This window comes from Leopardus geoffroyi, chromosome C3 (genome assembly GCF_018350155.1).
Source record: "Leopardus geoffroyi isolate Oge1 chromosome C3, O.geoffroyi_Oge1_pat1.0, whole genome shotgun sequence".
NCBI lineage: Eukaryota > Metazoa > Chordata > Mammalia > Carnivora > Felidae > Leopardus > Leopardus geoffroyi.
Window position 1 is genome coordinate 54953272 of NC_059338.1, and position 20340 is coordinate 54973611.

Consider the following 20340-nt stretch of genomic DNA (forward strand, 5'->3'; position numbering starts at 1 on the left):
AATATGACTCGAGGTATAAGAGAAAAAGTTGACGTGGTTTCTTAAAAACTTTCTTCCTCTAGACTGTTTTTAAAGTAGTTTAGATGCAGAAATCAGACTATAACCACTACTAAACACTGATGAGATTATAATTTCAAATAATGCTTTTTATGACGAGATCAAGATGTTCCTGTATAGAATAACAAGGTAACTTTAGATTGAATACGTAAATATTGTTAAGAAAACATATTACTGCATGTATTCACAATTTCCCCCAAATTTCTTTTTTCCTAACCATGGCTTCAAAATTCCTAGAAATGTTATTATTAGTGAGGACTATAATATTGCCCCTGGCAATTGTTTATGTCTACTCAATCCACAGAAATTCTTTCAAATTAAAATAGGTATAATGATTTCTGAATTAAAGAGTAAAACCTCTTTGAAATTATCATCATGATATTTCATACTACACTGGTGGCCAAAGGCATCAAAAAGAGATGTGGCAACATTATCCATCTGATTCAATACAATTTCTAGCAATATTCCACAATTGCTTATAAAATATCTGGGAATATGTATAAAATGGAAAAGGCATGATACCAATTTTTGGAGAGCTAAAAACTGAATGCACATGGCTTAAGGTAGCATCTAAAGATAGCTTTACACAACATCAAGATGATATGTGTGATTAAGATTTAAAGGGCATTAAAATAAATGAAATAATTCTGAATAATAATTCCTGCCATTTCAACAAAACTTTTTTCTGATTTAACCATAGTTTCCATATGACTGTAAGTAACACATTCCACCAAGTCTATAGAACTCCCAAATCAAAGGAACCACAAGAAAAATATCTGGATCAAACACACGTTTGTAGCATTTCTCAAATACAAGTTTAAAAAAATGTACCTGACTCTCGTAGATTACCCCAAGTTTCCAAACCACTTCCGTTTGAGCAATGATTTAGAATTGCAATTAAGACTATGAACTATGGAATCAGATGCCCTATATTCATATCTTGATTTTGTCACTAATTAGCTTTGTGACTTCGGTAAAATTAAAGTTAAGAAGTTAGTCATCCTCTCTAGGCCTTGATTTCTGTTCCATGAGAGGGGGTAATATTAGCATCAAACACATTTTATAGGGCAGAGCAGGTGTAGAGACCAAATAAGGTAACATAGAAAAGGTACTTAAGCATGGTGCCTGACATACAGTTAAGTGCTCAACAGAAATTAAATGTGTAACTTGAGATAATTGATGTAAATGACATAAATGACTTACATGAGGTTACAAAATTCATAAATACGAGCTTGGTTAAAAAAAAATGCAGGGGTGCCTGGGTGGCTCAGTTGGTTGAATGTCTGACTCTTGATTTTGGCTCAGGTCATGATCTCACGGTTCATGAGATTGAGCCCCACATTGGACTCTGTGCTGGCAGTGTGAGACCTGCTTGGGATTCTTTCTCTCTCTCCCCTTCTCTCTGCCCCACCCCTGCTCGTGCTCGCTCTCTCGCTCTCTCTCTCTCTCTCTCTCTCTCACACAATCAATAAACATAAAAATTTTTTTAAAAATTCAAAAATTGCCCTGCAAACTCTTTCTTTGAGAGTGTTTTCTAAAACAGAGAGAGAAACTGGGCTACAATCTTACCAATAAATATTTGTCGGCTTATTAGACTAAATGCGCCAGGTCCTTCACTGCCTACCTGAGTATGAGAATCACTGACTTCCTCTCTGGAAGCCCTTTCAGCTCCAACATTCTGTGACCATAAGGAAAGAAAGGTGCACGTAAGCTTAATATAAGCAGTCAGAGCCATTCAGAAATGTCATGTGACTGGGGAGCACCTATTAACTACAAGAATTCAAGCAAACTCTTCTGGGCATGCTAGAAAAAACCAGAGCTACAATGAGCAAGGTGAGCTAGAATGGATGACTTCTGAGAATCCTTCCAAAGATTCTGTGATTCAATAATGTGTCAAAAACACAGACACAGTCACTTCTTTTAGCTCTAAAATTATCAGGCAGTCAAAGAAGATAAGTAGATCTGCTAGTCAAAAGAGAAAAACAATAGCTTTTTCTGTAATATTTCTATGAAAAGGCCAAACAATTAATGGCCAATAATTTTTAAATGTGCTCGCACACACCATCTCAACTGGTCCTCAAAAGAATCTTACAGAAATAGAAGCATATGAGGGAATAAAGGATGTGACAGAGACCACTCGGTTCCATCACTTGTCAACCCTGGGAACTTGGGTAGGTTGATTAATCTCTGTGTACTTCAGTTTTCTGTCAGATAGAGTAATAATTGTACCTATTATAATTATTTCCTCTCAAGGAGTATTGAGTGGATTAAATAAATTTCCAGTGTAGAAATTCAGAAGAGTGCCTGGCACATAATAAACACTCAATAAATGTCAGCCATTACTATTATTTTTCTTTAGGAAGAAGTAATGAAAATACAGAGAGGGGAAAGGATGTGCCTAAAGATAATAAAGATAGTAAGACTGAAACAGATAGTAAGACTGAAATGTCCCCTGTGTACATTTCCTGCTCTTTATACACTACCTCACTGCTTTTGCTCATTAACAATTTCTCAGTGAAACTGAGTACTAAAAGTGAAATTAAAGAGAAAGTGAAACATTTTTAAAAATTAGAACTTTTTCTTACTCCAACAGGTAATGATAGTGTTTTAACATCCCAAAGAGATCAAATACAGCACTGTCCAGTAGAAATAAAGCGCAAGTCACATTTCTGTAGCTGTGTTAAAAAAAAAAGTAAAACAAGCAAGTGAAATGCATTTTTATAATGTTTATTTTTTTAAATATTCACTTACTTTTGAGAGACAGAAACACATAGACAAAGCACGAGCAGGGGAAGGGGCAGAGAGAGAGGGAGACACAGAATCTGAAGCAGGTTCCAGGTTCCAAGCTGTCAGCACGGAGCTTGACGTGGGGCTCAAACTCACAAACCGCAAGATCATGATCTGAGCTGACGTTGGACACTTAACCAACGGAGACACCCAGGTGCCCCTTTTTGACATATTTAAGGGCTGAGTTGTATCCACCCCAAATTTGTTGGAATCCTAACTCCGAGTCCCTCAGAATGGGACTATATTATGAAATATGATCTTTTAAGAGGTAATTAAATTAAAATGAGACCAGTAGGGTAGGCCATAATCCACTATGACTGGTGTCCTTATTTGGACACAGGCGTACACAGAGGGAAGGCCATGTGATGACACAGAAAGAAGTTAGCCATCTACAAACCAAGGATGGAGGCCTCAGATGAAACCATCCCTGCTGACATTTTGCTTTGATCTCAGGTTTCTAGCTTCCAGAATTGTGAGAAAATAAATTTCTGTTGTTGAAGCCACTTTGTGGTATTTTGTTACAGCAGCTCTAGCACACAAATGCAATATATAATTAATATAAAAGTCACTGATGTGATACATCCTTTTTTTTTTTTTTTTTGGTACAGAGTATTGAAATCAAATAGGTACTTAAAGCATATCTCAACATGGACCATCCATGCTTCAAGGGTTTAGTAACCATCTGCAGCTAGTGGCTATTGCCCTGGACAGTGTAAGTACGGAGTAGCAACATGATATTATATCTTTTATATAAAATGGTTTTTTAAGTTCTAAAAAAATACATGTTTATTTTTAAAAACTTTATGAATGATCACTTAATCTTATTCTTAAGTTCCAATTCCACTGCTAAAACAATATTGCTGATTCATTCTGATAAAAATGTTTACATTAGATTCATATTCTCAGAATGGCTACCTGATAAATCCTATGTTTCCTAGGTAAGTGTTCAGATTTGTATTTTCCTTTGGTCTTGGCATCAAATGAGATATTGAGAGACCATAAAATGATCTCATTAATAGGTTGTACAGCGAATTTTAATTTTGACTGAGATATTGTCAGTATAAGGACAAACTTCAGTGAACATTTATGACTTTAGGATGACAAGAAGATAGAGTTATATGCTCTACAGGAATCCACCTGAAATGATGATGGTGTTGGTAGCACACGTCATTCTTCTCCCTGCACAAACGATTCTTCTAACTTACAGATTTTCCAGACCTTCAGCTGGGATCTGATATTAGCTTAATGATCATTTTGTTGCTCATGAGTATCTTAATCACAGAGACAAGATCTTCTTCTTCCCCAAATCAGATAAGTTTGCTAATAATGCATGGTTCATTGAAAAGTTTGTCAGAGGGCTAAGGATGAACTGGTATTGGGGAAAGCTTGAAGGTTTTAAAAACCGTAGGACTGTTTACGCATGTCTCAATGCACAGCCATTGAGGGCTGCTGTTAACTGGAAAAAAAACAAATGGTTTTGAAAGCCACTACTCTTGTGACAAATCCTGTACCTTTAAGGACTATGAGTACTCACAGCCCAGTGTTTGGTTGTTTTTACTCTTCTGTATGTACTCATCTACAGGATGCATAACTCATAGTTTTATTTGGAAATGGGTAATCTTTAGGTAAAAACAGGACAGGCCTTATATAACCTATAGGACTATTGTTTCTTGACTTTTGGGGTTTAGGGATGTGTTCCTGGGGATAAGACATCTTTTCAAGGGGCGCCTGGGTGGCTCAATCGGTTAAGCATCTGACTTTGACTCAGGTCATGATCTCACAGTTCATGGGTTCAAGCCCCTCGTCAGGCTCTGTACTGACAGTTCAGAGCCTGGAGCCTGCTTCGGATTCTGTGTCTCCCTCTCTCTCTGCTCCTCCTCCACTCATGCTCTGTCTCTCTCTCTCAAAAATAAATAAACATTAAAAAATTAAAATAAATAAAAAAGAAATTTTTTTCAATGACAATGTAAACATTTTGTGTTTTTTACTATATTTTTTAAAAACCATAGTGACTTATAAATATATTTCTATCATTTCACACATTGATATTTCAGTTAGTATTTTTAAAATTCATTTTTATTAAAACAATTAAAAAATTTTTTAAATGTTTATTTATTATTGAGAGGCAGAGAGAGAGACAGAGCATGAGTGGGGGAGGAGCAGAGAGAGAAGGAGACACAGAATCCGAAGCAGGCTCCAGGTTCTGAGCTGTCAGCATAGAGCCCGACACGGGCTTGAACTCATGAACCATGAGATCATGACCTGAGCCAAAGTTGGATGCTTAACTGACTGAACCACCCGGGCAGGCCTTCTGTTGGTATTTCTAAAAGATAAGGACTCCTTTTCAAAAAACAACCTTAATACCATTGCCACACAAAAAATATTTAACAAGAATCATTTAACATCAGTGACTACTTTTTAAGCCTTTCATTTGGGAAAATTTAAATATATGTAAAAGTAGAGAGAGTAAAGAGAATAACAGAAATTAACCTCTAGGTGCTCATTACTCAGCTTCAACAATGCGCCACATGGCTGTCCTTGCTCCCTCTATATTCCCCAACTACTCTGAAGTAAACTCCAACATCGTGTCATTTTATCTGTAAATATTTCAGTACGCATTCCTAAAAGAAACGGACCCTTAGAAAACATAACCACTACTATTATCACACCGAAAAATATTAATCATTTCTTAACTTTACGAACATAGTTGACCCTTGAACAACACTGGTTTGAACCATGTGGGTCCATTTATACACATTTTTTTTATAAACACAGTATAGAATACTGTAAATGTATTTTCTCTTCCTTATAAATAATATTTTCTTGGGGCGCCTGGGTGGCTCAGTCGGTTAAGCGTCCGACTTCGGCTCAGGTCACGATCTCGTGGTCCGTGAGTTTGAGCCCCACGTTGGGCTCTGTGCTGACTGCTCAGAGCCTGGAGCCTGTTTCACATTCTGTGTCTCCCTCTCTCTCTGACCCTCCCCCGTTCATGCTCTGTCTCTCTCTGTCTCAAAAATAAATAAACTTTAAAAAAAAAAATAAATATTTTCTTTTCTCTACCTTACTTTGTTGTAAGAATAAAGTATATAATACACAGAACATACAAAATATGTGTTAATTGATGGTTTATACTAATGGTAAGGCTTCTACTCAACAGGTTATTAGTAGTTAAGTTTCTAAGGAGTCGAGAGTTATACTGCACAGGGTGCATGGTTCCCCTAAACCCCACTTTGTTCAAGGGCCAGTGTTCACAGTATACTTCCCCAACTGTCTTTGAAAAAACTGATTTAAAGTTTATGTGTTGGAACTGGAATCCAAATAAGTCCATATACTATGAGGGGTAGATACATTTCTTAGGTTTATTTTAATCTATAGGCTTCTCCTCTCATTCTCTTTCTTTTTGCCTTGAAATCTATTGTTTTTGTTCAAAAAGGTGGGAGGAGTGGGAGTAGGTCATTTGTCCTGTAGATTCCACCCAACTTTCCGGTTTGGATTTGACATATTTAATCCACCTGGGTATCATTTCATGGGTTCTTCTACTGCCTGTGTTTCCTATAATGTGGTACTTCGATCTCTAGACTCAATTATTACTTTTTTAAAAAGTTTTTTTAATGTTTATTTATTTTTGAGAGAGACAGAGTGTGAGTGGGGGGAGGGGAGAGAGAGAGAGGGAGACACAGAATCAGAAACAGGCTCCAGGCTCTGAGCTGTCAGCATAGAGCCTGATGCAGGGCTTGAACTCACGAGCCATGAGATGATGACCTGAGCTGAAGTCGGACACTTAACTGACTGAGCCACTCAGGCACCCCTACTCAATTATTACTTTTTAAGTGACTCTTTTTGAGTTAGGGAGAGGCAACTACATCAAAATTGATACGCAGACTAGATACTAATATTGTAGAGTAGAAAATGAGCCCCTTATACACAGCATAAACACTATTTCCTGTTGTCCTCTTTGTAGAGTATTTATCTTGGTCTAAACTGGTTTATTAAATAGATAATTGTTACACTTAATCTATGCTATATATTAAGCATACAACATAGGATGAGAAATGTACTAGGTGCCCTGAGAAGTTAAAGGGAGGAACACAACACAATTTGTTCTCTTAAGAAGTTTACCATCTATTTGGGGAGGAGCAGATTAACAGGCAGGACACAAGGTGTCCTAATCACAGTGTGCAATAAATGCTAAGTGCTATGATAAAGCCTCTTAGTGTAATCAGTTTTCCAAGAAAAGAGTGATTATTCTAGAGTTTTCAGGAGCCAGACAGAGAGAAAGCATGTGAGACTTGGCCTGGTTGTATTGGGACATGCAGACATCCAGAAGACATGCAGGCAAGGGGAACAAAAGGAATGGAGGTAGACATTAGCTTGATATATTTGGGGAAATATTTGGGAGTGCATGGTAAAAGCATGTTGAGTGGAAGGAGACATATTTGAATTGTGAAATGAGTGGAGAGTTGTGGAGAGTTCAAGTTAGGCCAAAGAGAGGAGATGCGACATGGTGGGCATGCAATGTCACCAGAAAGGGTATGATCAAATGGTGTTTTAGGAAGATTACTATGGCGGCCGTTTTCAGGCTACATTTATGTAAGGAGGGAAGGACAGGAAGCAGGGAGGCCAATTACGGTCTACGGTAGAAATGGCATGTATATATCCAGGTACCCGGTCACAAAATGTTTCTTATAGGGGAGGAAAGACATGTGTTTAACATGAAGTTAAAAAAGGGAGCCAGTAGACAAAAGGTGAAAGATACCAGAGAAGGCAGTTGTATACATGAGATTTTAGATGGTGTCAAAAGCAAATGAGATTTAGTGTATTGGTAAAGGAGGAATATTTAGAAAGATCTTCCTTCTATATCATATTCCAGCTATATCTAGCCATTCACTATTTCCAGATCAAACCACGCACACCACAACCTGGCACCTTTGGCCATGCTGCCCTTGAATGTGAATGCCCTTTTGCCTAAAAATCTGACTGCTAAAATCTTTCTATTATTCACGGTCTGGTCTATATGTCACCGCCTGTGTGATATAACCTTCCCTAGAGAAATTAATTAAAATTGATCTCTCCTTCCTACATATTCAAAGCTTATTTAAATGTTTTTCTCAAAAATTTACATTTTTCCCCCATGAATATTATTGATTGCTTTCTACTAGGCTTTTTCCACTGTATTTTAATGCACTGCAGGTACTATTCTACGGTGCTCGATAAATGAAAGCGGCATCTTTCTTCTTGAAGGCTTAAGGGAAGGCCAAGAAGAGAATGGGGAGGAATGAAGATAAGGGTATTGGCAGCTTCATCCGGTTCACCTCAGTGCTCTCCCAAAGAAAGAGGCGACATGCCTGCCTAGAAGGAAAGTGAGGGATGGATGTGAAGGGAAGATCGGATTTGGAGCAGGTGCCAGGTGAGTCAAAAAGAGGTAAGAGGAGGAAAAGTTCCTTTAAATGTTGGGTACCATAAATTTGCAAGGACCAGGTTTTTGCAGCAAATTTTCTTTTAGGAGTTCATAGTTGGAAGGACAGAGAAAGAAGACAGCATAAAGACCAGTCCACAATGCCTGGTGCAGTGAGCGTTACTATATTCAGTAACAAACATTTAACATGGGAGAGTGGGGGTGTGGCACAATGATGCCTCAGAGGACACTGAGATGATGAGCCGGTGTTCAGGTTGAGGAAAGAAACTAACACAAGCTGTCAGGCCAGGTTCTCAGTTCGGTTGCCAAGAATAGCCTGGTATGATTTTGAAGGATACTGATGCCTGGGCCCGGCCCACAGAGACTGTGATTTAATTGATCTGGGCTGAGGCCTGGAGCATCTGTGTTTTTAAAAGTGTCCCCAGGTGAGCAACCCTGCAGTAAGGAGATACAGATGGGGAAAAGCAGAAGGGGTTAGGGGACTGAAGGTTCTACTGAGGATAGAGTACAGGATGAAGTAAAAATGCTATTTATGGTCTCAGGTCTGAAAATTCCCAGGAAAAAGAAGGATCTGACTTTACATAAAAGAAAGTATCTATGTTTTAGGATCCAAATGTGATCTCAGCTAGTTTCCACTGGACAGACGTCATTATTCCCTGACAGTCATAATTGGCACTGTGGTAGGCAGATGGTTGAACGGTAAAAGAAACTTTACAAAAAAAAAAAGTTATTTCAAAAAGAAAGTTGCCTACCCACAACAGACTTGCGGGGTCTTTCTGAGGCCAAGTGCGACAGAGGAGAGACAAGCGCCGAGAGGACACAGGATGCTCAGGAAATCTCATCTTGGCCAGACCCAAGGTCAGTCATTTCAGCTGATCACAAGAGACCTCCTGTGGGAGGCCTTGGAGCACCTCTCTGACTCCAACTGTAAAAATCAGGCTTAGCCCTGGTTTTCTTAGTAGCCATTTATGGCTCTCATTCATAAATTTGGCTAAGAGGTTTTTGAATTCATTTACATTTCCTGCCAGCACCACCTTTTGGGACCAAAGAGCTCCATAAGTTTATAACCTGCTGTGTGAAGTAGATTTCCTTTCATTTTCCCTAAACTTACTTCACTGTGTTTTAAAGAGTGCCCTCCTTGTCCTAAAAAGAAAAAGTAAACAGGATTATAAGATGAGGACAGATTGGCTGAAGTAAGCAGGGCAGAAAAAGAGCTAGGTGTTATAAGGAACCACAGACTACCTTAAATCCGAAGTATAGTTTTAAAAGACAAACATGGCTGGAATGCGTGACCAAGAGGGGAGCTGAGTGTGCCACACAACAATGGCTCCATTGTTCTCAGAACCCCCTAGACCCTTCCAGGGGCTCTGCATCCTGTTTGGGGCACCACTGCTCAAATGAAAGAGAGAACTTGAATGTTTAGCAGATATCAATAATACTGATTAAATCACTGGAAAAGAAAGAAAAATTCAACAACTGTGGATTTTTCTGGTTAGAGAAAAGAAAACTGTTCCATACAAACGGATCTAGGATATGACGTATAAAATGGAAAATAGTTGTTCTACATTTGAGTTAAAACACAAAGAGAAGGAACCGGCACTCATCAGATGGTCGTTCAGCTTTGCCATGAGAAGGAAGCTCCCGACACTGGCAGTTATATGTAGGACTGAGAAAACTATGCATTTCTTAAAAATTCTTATTTCCAGAATGATTTGGGGCTCATCTTGTCTTTGCACTTGCCTCAACGGATTTTAAAGACAGCTAACTGAGTTATTTACCTAAGATGCTTAGGAAATAAGCACCTTAGAAAATAAAGAAATTTGTGGTTAAAATATTAATATGTGTAATTTTTGGAACTATAAGGAAACAATAAGTATTTAAAAAACATATTAATTTTAGTGGGCCGAATAGTAAACCAAACTATCTGTTGCATTTTTTCCTCCAAGGTCTTCGTACGAAGTTGATTAAAGGAAAGTTTTGTGTTTTAATGGAAAATAGGGCAAAGGTTATGTGTAACAGGAATCCAGTCATGTAAAGCTTGCAGAACGCAGGTTAGGCTCATAAAACTGCTCATTAAAATGCTCTGTTCTGAAGCAAAAGCAAATAAATGAGCTCAAGGAAAAGAGCCACAGAAATCATCTAGAAATATTTCCATGAAAGACTGTGAAAATAGTCCTCCCTAGTCATAAGAAATGTTCAGTTATTGCTTATACAAATAGCCACACTTAAAAGACTTTTAAATACCTTCCCTGCAATGCTGGTTTTGACCTTCTGCCAAGAGCTACTTTTTTTTTTTTTTTTAAATTTTCTGAATAGACCATATGATGAGCAAAAAATAAAAAGGCACACACACCAGAAGTTTTAAAAACAGCATTAGCAGAATAGTTTAGTTATTAACCCCACCCCCAAATTCTGGTTTAAATTTAGCAAATTTACAAGTCCTACCCTGGTTTAAAACCCCAATCCCAAATTATAGAAATGAAGACCAAAAGAATCTTGAAGATTTACAGAGTTAGAATTCTCTACAGATCATTATCTTCTAGTTCAGAAAACGTAGATGGAGGAATTTAAATTAATAATAGTAATGTCTTGCCGGCAGAATAATGAGCAGCAAGAGAACTTCTAAGAAGGCAGTTAGCCCCAGAGCAATTCAGACAGACCGTGCTTACACAACGGCTGGCTGGTCTGTAAGGCCTCAAGCCAAAAACAACACCGACTGCCAGCAGTGCCCATCACTTACAGAGGGAACGGCACAACTTGATGCTGATGAAGTGTGTGTCGGGGTGGGGGGTGGGGTGTCCAGACACGTATCTTATTTTTAATGTAAATTCGGTGATGCCCTCTTCCCTGTCTGAGTCACAGAGGGGCGATCTGGTGCAATCCCAGCATGTCAAGGGATCAACCGGAAGGAGGCCAGCTTACCGAAAACAAAACCGCTCCAGAAAGCAGCATCAGTAGTGAGGCATGTGGTCTGAATTCACACCCTACTGCTCTATCTGTGGCTTTTCCTTGCACCATTTCCATAGTCTGTTGCTCTCGGGAGGGAGTCAACAACAGCATGGATGTTCTGCCCACTCATTTTCTGTTTTTGTTTTTTGTTTTTGTTTTTTTGAAGTAGAAGGAATTACCAATGGCAATACTCTTTTTTTCACTCCAATCTATCTTAAGAAAAGCAGTCTGCAGCTCACTGGTGAGACAAGACGCATCAAACTGAGAGAGATTCCTTTTAAAAAGCAAGGCTGGATTGCAACAGGCTTCCTGCCAACATTCAATCAGGTTTTGTTGTCCTCCTCGCTGCTGCTGCGCCTTTTCACTTTGGTGGGGAGGGAGCTGACTGAGAGCCTTGGCTAAAATAAAAATACAGAACTATTTTACGCAGCTAAACCAACTCTCACATCCTGTGAGATAGCCTAGACATTTGATAAACACATCTTGGCAACAACAGCTCATCTCTTCAGAGTTAGCTATGAAAAGGGTATTTCCTAATTCACCCCACGCTAAACAAAATCATCTGCTGTCTTTTTTTCCCACTGGCCTCTAACATACCTTATTCTGGAATGACGCTTTCCTTTGCTTGAGTAGATTTTGAAAATCAGCATTATCCTTTCCACAGTGGTAGTTTACATTTTACCTACACACACACACACACACACACACGCATTCTTGCACAAGTTAGCAAGATTTAAAGCCTCTCATTTTTTATTCTTGAAACCCCGAAAGGGAAACTGTTCTTCATGTGCCAAGGAATACAGCCATTCATTATTTTTTCTTCCTTTCTCCCTGTATATCCTCCCAATAGGATTAAAAGCAGTCTGGGGAGTGGAGTATGGAGGTAGAGGGAGAGGGGGTGGGAGGGAGGCACTTTAATAGCCTCTACTACACGGATTCAACACAGTAGGGACCTTGTGCTTCAGACTCCAACTGTTTCCTTCCTTTTAAGCCTTGCACTTGGCCCTCTTCTACTGAAGCCATACACTGATATCTCTGGACAGAGGAGGTAACTAATAAATGGCCTTTCTGAGAATGAGGGAGGATGGAGAGGCCTAGGAAAACTATCACAACCCTATCTTTGATTTTTTAAAATAAATTTCATCTTGAAGGAATTTGTTTTACAAAAAGGTTGCAAAACTAATACAAAGAATTCCTGTATACTCTTGACCCAGATTCCTTAAACGTTAACATTGTCTGAAACCACACAATCATGGTCAGTCAGGAAATTTTGAAAAGTATTGGCCAGTTATTTTATGGTGTCTCTCAGTTCGAGTTTATCTGATGTTTCCTCATAATTAAACTTAGGTTATGCATTTTTTTCCCTACTAAAGCCACATAAATGATGTTGTCCTTCTCAATGCATTACATCAGGAGACACGTGATATCAGTCTGTCCTGTTGCTAGTGATGGTTAAGATGGTGTATACCAGGTTTCTCCATTGTAACATTTCTATTCTTTTCCTTTCTAGAATTAAGAAGTATTATTTGCATGCTACTTCGAGAGTATGTAACTATCCTGTTTCTCATCATACTTTCACCTACTAATGTTAGCATCCATTGATGAGTCTTGAGAGAAACAATTACTACTACGGTGTTTTGCAAATGGGGATTTTCTAGCTTCTCTTCTAATAGTATCACTTGGAATTATACGTAAAGAAGAGCTTTCCCTTCTTCATTTAGTTATTCAGTTATTGATTTACAGAAGTATAGTTTCTTATTTTATTCTATGGGTTATAATCCATTACGGTCATAATTTTTGTTGCCGACATTGTCCCAGATTTAGTCACTAGAAGCCTCCCTCAAGTTGTCTCCTGTATCCTTAAATATGTTCCCATCATTTTTTGAGTACTTCTTTACTTTCTGACAACATAAGGTATTCTGCAGTCTTTTTGTACTTTCTCCAGTCCTGAATTTCTCCAAGAAGCTGTCAGTTCCTTTAATGGGAAAATAGGATAGGGGTGCCTGGGTGGCTTAGTCGGTTAAGCGTCCGATTTCAGCTCAGGTCATGATCTCGCAGTCCATGAGTTCAAGCCCCACTTTGGGCTCTATTCTTACAGTTTGGAGTCTGGAGCCTGCTTCAGATTCTGTGTCTCCCTCTCTCTCTCTGCCCCTCTCCGCTCATGCTCTGTCTCCTCTCTCTCAAAAATAAACAAACATTGAAAAAAAATTTTTTTTAATAGTATAAAATAATTCTACATTTGCTTGTCAGTCAGAGTGGTCCGTAAGTCTCCTAGTGGTAAAAAGTCACCACCATGTGGGTTGGGAGAAACAAAGGCTCTGAACCTCCAGTGTTTTGGGGGATAAAATTTTCACAACTATAAACTGCAATAAAATATGTCTTTCCCACTTCACCCTAAATTGGAAATCCCTGGCAAATAATAGAACTCACATAACTGAATGCTCAGGATCAACAAGATATATATTTTTTGAAATCGGAAGTATTGTGAGATTGTGATTTATAATAAAAAATATACGTTTGGTCTTGGTCTTGTTCTTGGCACAGAGCTCCCAAAACCCTTAGAATTTTCTAAGTGATGAGAGTCAGACACAAAAGTGTCCTTTGGTATTGACAACAAGCCCCTTCAACCACACCTGTATTTATATTAATGAGGAGGCTTTTGGAAAGCACCTAAGGATGGGGGCTGGTTACCAGTGGAACCAACCGTGATTGATTACAGGGTTGGAACTTTCAGCTTCATCCCCCTCACCTCTGGGAAGTGGGGGCTGCTGGAGATTGTGTTCATCGCCAATAGCCAACGGCCAATGATTTAATCAATTGTGCCTCTGTAATGAAACCTCCATAAAAAAAGGGGGTGGGGTTTGGAGACTTTCCAGGTTGGTGAATACGTGCAGGTACTGGGAAAGGGACATGCCCAGAGAGGGCAAGGACACTTGGTGTCCTCCCACATACCTTGCCCTGTGCATGTCTTCCATCTGGCTACTCCTGAGTTAAGTCCTTTTATAGTAAACCACTAATCTAGTAAGTAAACTGTTTTCTGAGTTATCTGAGCTGCTCTAGCAAATTATCAAACCATAACAGGGGGTTGTAGGGACTTCTGAATTATTTGGCAGGTTGGTCAGAAACACAGGTGACAACCTGAACTTTTGATTGGTGTCTGAAGTTGGGTGAGACAGTGGAGCACTCTTAGGGAACCGAACCCTTAATCTGTGAGGTCTGACGTGCCATCTTCTGGTAGGTAGTGTCAGAATTGAGTTAAATTGTAGGACCAATCTGGTGTCACAGAATTGCTTAATGGGTGGAAAATGCACACGTCTAGTTTCAGATGCAGTGATGTGCAGCAGAGTTGTGTGAGAGTAGAGGACGTGCACAGAGGAGTGTGTTTTCTTCTTAGAGATACTTATGGATATTTCATTGTAAACTAAAAACCCACCCCAACTTTTGTTATGCTTACCACGGTATAATTTGGAGTAAAACAAGTAAATCTTTTACTAAAGTGCTTTAACATTGTTTTTCTGATTGTTTTACAAGGCACAGGTGAACAAAAGACAATTAAAACTAAGTGGTAATATAATTAAGTACATAATAAACTGTTTAGTTTTGTGGGGAAATAAAACTCACTATTCACATGGCTTTTAATTACCAGACATTATTATTATTGTTGTTTTCATGTTGGCTTAGATTTACCTAAATGTTTATCCATTTCTTTGTCCATATTTTCTTTTTTTTTTTTAACAGTTAGTTATTTTTGACAGAGAGAAAGTATATGTGAGCGAGTGAGTAGGGGAAGGGCAGAGACAGAGGAGAGAATCCCAAGTAGAGAAAGGGAGGGAGAGAGAATACCAAACAGGTTCCACAGCATCAGTGCAGAACCCAATGCAGGGCTCGAATCCTTGAATCGTGAGATCATGATCTGAGCTGAAATCAAGAGTTGGACACTTAACTGACTGAGTCACCCAGGCACCCCATTTTGTCCATATTTCTTATGGATCATTATCCTTCTTCCTAAAATACTTCTTTAAGAAGTTCTTTTTGTGTGCATCTGTTGGTGGTAAATGCTGTTTTGTTGTTTAAAATGTCTTTATTATACCCTCACTTTAAAATAATGCTTTAATTGGGTTATTCAATTCTAGGTTAACAATATTCTTCTCTCTATACTTTGAAAATTATTCCATTATTTCTGGTTTCCATTGTTGCTCTTAAGAAGCCTTAATTTTTGTTTCCTGGAAGTTTATCTCTCCTTTTTCTCTGGATGCTTTTAAGATCGTCTTTTTGTCTTTGGTGTTTGGCAGTTTCATTACAACATATAGCTGTATGTTATCTGTGGTTTTCCTAGATCTTAGAATTCTTGACTTATATCAATTTTGGAAAAATTTTAGTTACTCTCCCATTCTCTTCTAGAATGATGATTAAACATGTGTTAGACTTTCTCATGCTATCTTTCATGTCTCATATCTTTCCTATCTCTCTGTCTCTCTATGCTGCATTCTGGGTGATTTATTCAGTTATGCAGCCAGTCGTGTGCAGAAACTAGCATGTGCCAGCATATGGGAACCAATTGACAGCATCTATTCCCAATTCTGCATTCACTGTCATCACACTGGTGATTTAAATTGGCCATTGTAGGAGTAGATACAGAATAGAAACTAGCAATGTTAAATTACAGGGACTTTTTTCTACTTCCCTGGAGAAATAATTATTAAACATTTATCAGCATGCTACTGTATACAATCTATTTCACTTAGTCTCTCTTGAGCTGTTTAGTCTATTTGTGAAGTTTTAACTTCAATCACCATTTTTCATTTCTAAAAGTTCTATTTGGTTCTTCAAAAAATATACATTGTCTTTTTTTAAATTTTTTTTAACGTTTTATTTATTTTTGAGACAGAGAGAGACAGAGCATGAACAGGGGAGGGTCATAGAGAGAGGGAGACACAGAATCTGAAACAGGCTCCAGGCTCTGAGCTGTTAGCACAGAGCCTGATGCGGGGCTCAAACTCCCGGACTGCGAGATCATGACCTGAGCCGAGATCGGATGCTTAACCGACTGAGCCACCCAGGCTTTTTTTTAAAAGTTGTTCTTTTCTCAAGTTTGTGATTTGCTCTATTTAAACATTTAAACATAATCCAAACTCTTCTCTATTGTTTGTTATTCTCTTATTTTAAAAGATTTTTTAAAGTTTATCTTTATTTATTTTGAGAAAGAGCATAGGAGGGGCTGAGAGGGAGAGGGAGAGAGAGGGAGAGGGAGGGAGAGAGAGGGAGAGAGAGAGGGAGAGAGAGAATCTCAGGCAGGCTCTGTGCTTTAGCACAGAGCCCAATGTGGGGCTTGAACTCATGAACCGTGAGATTATTACCTGAGCTGAAGTCAAACACTTAACCGACTAGGCCACCCAGGCACTCCAGTTTGTTATTCTCTTGACTCACTCATGATGGTTTCTTTTTCTCTTTTGTCTTGTCTTTTTTCTTTTCTTTTCTTCCCTTCATCCTTCCTTCCTTCCTTCCTTCCTTCCTTCCTTCCTTCCTTCCGAGTACTTTTAAATGCTGGATTGTGTATTTAGGTTCAACTGGGCTTTATTTGTGTGAATCCTATTAGGACTGGTGTGAGGCTGTGTACCTTCAGAGAGTATTTATGTTTCTGTGGGCTCCCAGAATGGCTTCCACCCAGGGCCACTTTACGTTAATATCTCAGTTTTCATTCTGCTTGACCACATAAGTGGTACAAACTTGACCCCCAAATCATATGGATTCTCTAACAATGGATTCTCAAAGATGTTTGTTTACCCAGAATTTAGGGTGAGATAAATAACTTTGTTTTCTTCCATTCCTGGCAGATAGATTCTTCTAGCAGGGGTATATCTTGGAGGGTCCTGCTTACTGCAGAAGCCTTGGTTTCAATTTTCCAACTTGTTCTGGCTGACATCTTTTCCCCTATCCCCATACGACTGTGTAAACCCAAAAGCTCTTGAGTACAGTGATGGCAAACACCCCAAGGACAGCTGTGGCCTCACCATAGTCTTAACCCTCTACTTTCCTGTTCCCTCTTTATTTTGGCCACCACAGTGTTTTCCCATCTTTCTTGTGCACTCAATTAGAAATTTAAAAGAGCACTTCTCACACTGTCCTCAAAATTTCTAGATGTTTTGAAGTCAAGACAGCTAGTCTAAAAACTGCTGAAATCAAAGTCCACATGCCTGTAAAAAAGATCCTTTCCTAAGCTTAGAACAATTTAGAATTATAAAGATTTGAGAACTCTGATTGGTGCTAAGTCTTTTCTTTTACTTCAAAATATTCTATAGCAAAACATTTATATCCCACAGACAGACACACACACACCCATCGACACACTATACATTAAGTACTACGATGTGCTGACACTATTATTAGCTATTCAGAATAGCTACTGAGCCTTGCAAAACACTTTGTAAACCATGAATAAGTGAAATCAGAGGTTGATACTCAGAGGAATTTACATCCTAACCACCATTTTTTTTTTTTTTGCCAAATTTTACTTGGGTTCCAAGTACTTTAGACCCCTACGATTCATTTGATGCTAGTAACAATCCTTTGTACTATTCCTATGAATATGAATATATACTTTGTATAGAGTAGAGGTATACAATTTTCAAATTGTTTTACTTATATAATTGGTTTTGAGTTTTTTTTTTTTTTTTGAGAGAGAGAGAAGAGGGAGAGAGAGAATCCTAAGCAGGCTCCACACTCAGCACAAAGCCTGATGTGAGGCTTAATCTTGCAACCCTGAGATCATGACCTGAGCTGAAAGCAAGAGTTGGACACTTAACCGAGTGAGCCGCCCAGGCACCCCAAGGTTTTGAGTTTTCACATAGACAGACTTACTTAGATTTATTTCCTTTTTCAGAAACCAAGAATCAAAACAGATGCATGATTTTTTCCAAGGCCATACAATAGAAGTTGAAGAGGTAGAATAGAAAGTCAGTTTTCAAAGCTCTAAGTTCAGTGTGATCAGCACAGATCAATCAGAAAAACTGGGGCATTTCCCCATCTATGGGGAAGAAAATCCTATTGGAACAGAGGACTCCGGGACTAGGTCGGGGGGCCACATGGATATACATTTGTAAAACATGGTTCCATTTTAGTTCAGTTTTAATCGTTTATATGTTTTTGAGGTGTTTTTTTTCTTCCCTGAGGTAACCCTCAGGAATGCTATAGTGATTTAGGAAATGTTTGGTTCAAAGAAGTTCTACAACAGAGATACTGCTACAGAGGACTGGTATGCTAACGGCCTGCTCATTCCCTGCCTTTCTATTTCCAATTAACATTCACATAAAAAAATCAGTAGTTCACTCATTAAAATGACTTTTTCATTTTGAATGCAATAACAATTTTCAGACACTGTCTCTGTACCTTCACAGGCAAATCCTTACAAACCAGTAAACTGGGACTCTTTATGAATTCTTGCACTCTCAGTGAGATTTGTAGTGACAGTTTTCGGTTCAAAAGTGCATTCTTGTAACTAGACTACATGGGATCATCCAGTGGAATGAAGTCCAGTATCACATACACAGCTGTACTCTGAGAAGTAATTTTAGACGTCAAGATAATGTATGTCGAAGCTGTGCAAAACCACAACCCACCAGTGGATCACGATGCCTTTTGGCAAATGCTGTTTATTGTGTTAGTCTCTGGCTGTACAATGATCTGGAAAGCTGAACGACTGGAATTTGTCACTTAAGCCATTCATCCTCAGCTGCCAAGAGGTGGGCACATTCTGACCTCTGGAATTAAAGTTGGGCAGAGTTCCATACACTATCCTACTAAGAATGTGGTCACTATAGCTCCAATAAAGACATCCTGTTTCAGCAATACGGTGTAAAGAAAACTTCACAACTATCAAATGGTTTGGATGTTTTCCATTCATTTTTAGTTGGTAGACGTCCATTTTCTTTTTACTTATGTCTAAACTAATTGTGTGTCTTGATATTACATTTTTTTCTATAGCTCTAACCTAAAAAGAGCTGAAGTTATTTTCCTGAATACACATAAAAACTCCTGAGCTGAGACCTGATATATCAAGTTTCAGCCTGAAGAATTTTTTTGAGCCGATGGTTTATGCTGAAAACGCTGACAGATGTCGAACAGCCTCAGCAAAGCAATCTTTAAGGGAGTTCTGGGCAACAGCCCATGTGGCTGCTTTGAAAGTGCTAAATTCTTGTTGCTAAATAATTTTATTTAAAAAAATCCTATGATTTATTATATTAATATTTTAACAGATATTTGGAGAAAGCCATCAATTAATTACTCTGTCGCTAACTTTTGGAACTTGTTAGTTCTTATTTTGCATTTTCTTTGGGCACAAGAAATTCTATATTCATCATCCTAAAGGGCCAGATAAGAGCCAGGCTTCAGAAATTATGACCTTTAAAGGATAAAGTAGATACAGAAAATTTTAAAACTGCTGCAAGAAGTCCCCGAAACCAAGAGAATCTAGATGGTAAACATCTGCTAAATTTGTGGCAGTGATTTTTCTTTCCTGGTATTTTAAAATATGAGTCAGAGGACTCAAACTACAAACTACATACGTCTGATCAGAAGCAACTGAATGTTTATAAGTATTCTACAGGGGGTTCGGACTGTCCCAGGAGGGTAATATTTTAAAGGACATCAGTGGATGCAAATGAATCTCAGCCATAAGAAGGAAGAAGAGGTGAATAGTACTTTTGTCTCTGGGAGACTTGGAATTTCAGACAGGCTCCATTTTGGAGAATTCTATTTAGCTTGCCTGCATTTGCTGATGTTGTTTCAGTTGGGAATGGGAGAATGATATTCCTTATCCCTGCATCCTGAACTGTTCAGCAGTGTTATGCTATGCTGTTAACAGCTGGCAAGTTCCATGGATATGCAGATGGAAGAGTTCCCCGCTGATATAAAAAGATCTTATGAATTGTGTCTTGTGTAAAAGAGAGCAAAATCCTTTTTACAAAGTAAGTATAACATGAGTAAGAACGGCAATTTTTTTCTTCCCCTGTTGGTCTCTAGCAAACTCTCGTCTCTGACAGTCTAATACATAATCTAGACACTTTACTGCATTGCTGTGCTCCTTGGAAAACTGTTTTTACATTTTTTTCTCCAAAGCTAAGCACTTCCTTTCT

General features: G+C 38.6%; 1 protein-coding gene and 1 long non-coding RNA gene across 15 annotated transcripts in view; one reads left to right on the top strand and one right to left on the bottom strand.

Annotated features, from left to right (window-relative positions):
• Positions 1 to 20340, bottom strand: part of DNM3 (dynamin 3) — a 559650-nt gene that overhangs the window by 50726 nt on the left and 488584 nt on the right. The gene's annotated exons all lie outside the window — the stretch shown is intronic.
• Positions 1803 to 19054, top strand: LOC123585106. Its single transcript, XR_006705912.1, has 4 exons — positions 1803 to 2228; positions 3453 to 3556; positions 8086 to 8251; positions 18604 to 19054. It is a non-coding gene; the product is annotated as an uncharacterized LOC123585106 (long non-coding RNA).